The sequence below is a fragment of the Phaseolus vulgaris genome, chromosome 7, assembly GCF_051622355.1.
Source record: "Phaseolus vulgaris cultivar YP4 chromosome 7, ASM5162235v1, whole genome shotgun sequence".
NCBI lineage: Eukaryota > Viridiplantae > Streptophyta > Magnoliopsida > Fabales > Fabaceae > Phaseolus > Phaseolus vulgaris.
The window spans coordinates 30300359-30302500 of NC_143504.1; positions in this window are offsets into that span (position 1 = coordinate 30300359).

A 2142-nucleotide genomic window follows, 5' to 3' on the forward strand; every position below is an offset into this window, starting at 1 on the left:
TTCAAGTCTTGATAGGGTAATAGTTCTACTCTATCCCTTATCTCAAGGTTGAGCCCACTTAGAAACCTAGATATGGTGGTGGTTTCTTCCTCTCTAATGGATGCTCTCATCATGTAGAGCTCCATTTTCTGCCTATACTCTTCCACACTTAAGTTCTTTTGTTGGAGTCTTTGGAGCTTGTCCATCAACTCCCTATGGTAGTAGGAAGGTATGTGGCGACGTCTTAGGGCTCCCCTAAGGTCATTCCAATATTCTATGGAAGGCTCCCTATGAAGACGTCGGTCTCTCTCTAAAGAGGTCCACCAATACATGGCATTGCTTTGGAAACTAAGGGTTGCTAAGGGTACCTTCCTTTCTTCACTCACCCTATGGCAAGCAAAGAGTTGCTCTACTTTCATCTCCCAATCTAGGTAGGCCTCTACGTCTTCCTTACCATAGAAATGGGGTAGGTCTACCCTTACTTCCTTTGGGCTCTCTTGCTCCCTTTGTCTAGTTCTTCTAGGGGGTGGTTGGTAGTAATCATTAATTCTAAGGCTTCCCTCCCCTAGAGTTGCAATACTTTGTGAATGGGATGCATGAGTTTTTTTTGATTTTTGTGATTTTTGTGACTTCTCTTCTTGAGCTTTAGCCAACTCATTGATTTTGTTCTCATTCTCCAATTGTCTAAAAGAGATCAATTGTACCGCTTGGGATACTTCTTTTAAAAGAGTTTTCAAAGATTTTACTTCACTTTCTATAGACTTTGGAGAGTGAGAAGAAGAAGACATGGCTAAAACTTTGTGTATATAGGTGTTTTACTTGGAGAAAGTTTAGGAAAGTTAGAGAAGGGAGTTTTCCAGGTAAGGGAGGTGAGTCACAATGGACTACTTAAGTACCAAGCCTTTTCCTTGCCAAAAACTTTTCCTCCAATGACTTCACACAAAATTTTCTCTTAGTAGAACACTTAGAACACAAGAAGTTGAGAAATCAAAAAGCAAGAAAACTATGTAAGCTAGATATGCAGCAAACTAGTCGGTATAGCACAAATTTAAACAATACTAAACATGCAAAACGTTTCTACCAAAACAAAAGAAATACAAGTTCAAACAAGCAACAAATTACTAAGCAAAAATGACTATGCTATTCGGCCCTAGGTGAGGCTTCTTGGACACTTTGAGCCCTTGAAGACACACTCACCGTCTAAAACGTAATTTAAAAGAGGTAATTAACAATAAACCAAGTTGTAAAGGAGATAAGAAAACCCCCTTTGTTGTTCCTCTTTTTGGTTAGTGAACTTTCTTTGTTGTCTTGATTGTTGATCTTCTAGGGGTTTGTAGTGTTTGTTTCAAGAAGCTTGTTTCGGCCTTAGCTTGACTCCTCCTTAGAAAGTTGGCTTTAATTCTCCAATTTCCAGCACCTATTCACAAAGGCTTAACCTTAAACCAAGTCAATTTCCATGCACATAAGCACCAAGTGAGAATTAATTTCCAGCACCCACAAAAGAGAGGTCAAGAAACAAAAGCAAGAAACAAATTTAATTGAAAGAAAAACAGTACCACCAAAAGGATTTATAATATGACAACTTAGAAAGAGATTCAAGGAATTAAAGCAAACAATTAAAGGTACTCAATAAAAGTTGGCACACAAAAGGAATTCCTAAAGAAAAGCACTAGATTAGATGACCAAATAAAAAAAACAGCACCACTGGAAAATGTTGTGGGCCAGAAAACAGTTTTGTTCCCCGATTTATGCTGAGCTGTAATTGTAAAATTTGTTTCTGAAATTTGGATACAAGAAAATTCAGGATCTTAGCTAAATTTTGGCTTTGGAATCACCTAAAACGCATGCACCATTTTTTTTTAATAATTTTTGCAAATTTGGTGTGCAGTTAGGCCAGCTGTAACGCTCAAGATTCGCACTCTGATTTTGTGAGATTTATCATTTTTTTTCTGTTGCTCCTTTTGACCTCATTCTTTTTTTGTCTTTTCTATAACACCTTAAACTTGCATTTTCCAGAAATTCAGAATTTTCCTATGGGTAGAAAAATTTTGTTAAACAAAACAGCCCAGAACAGAGAGGTGTTACAGGGGAAATCTGGAAAACTGGAAGAAAACGGCAAGATAACCAAAATTAACACAATGGAAATGTGAGAATGGAAATTGT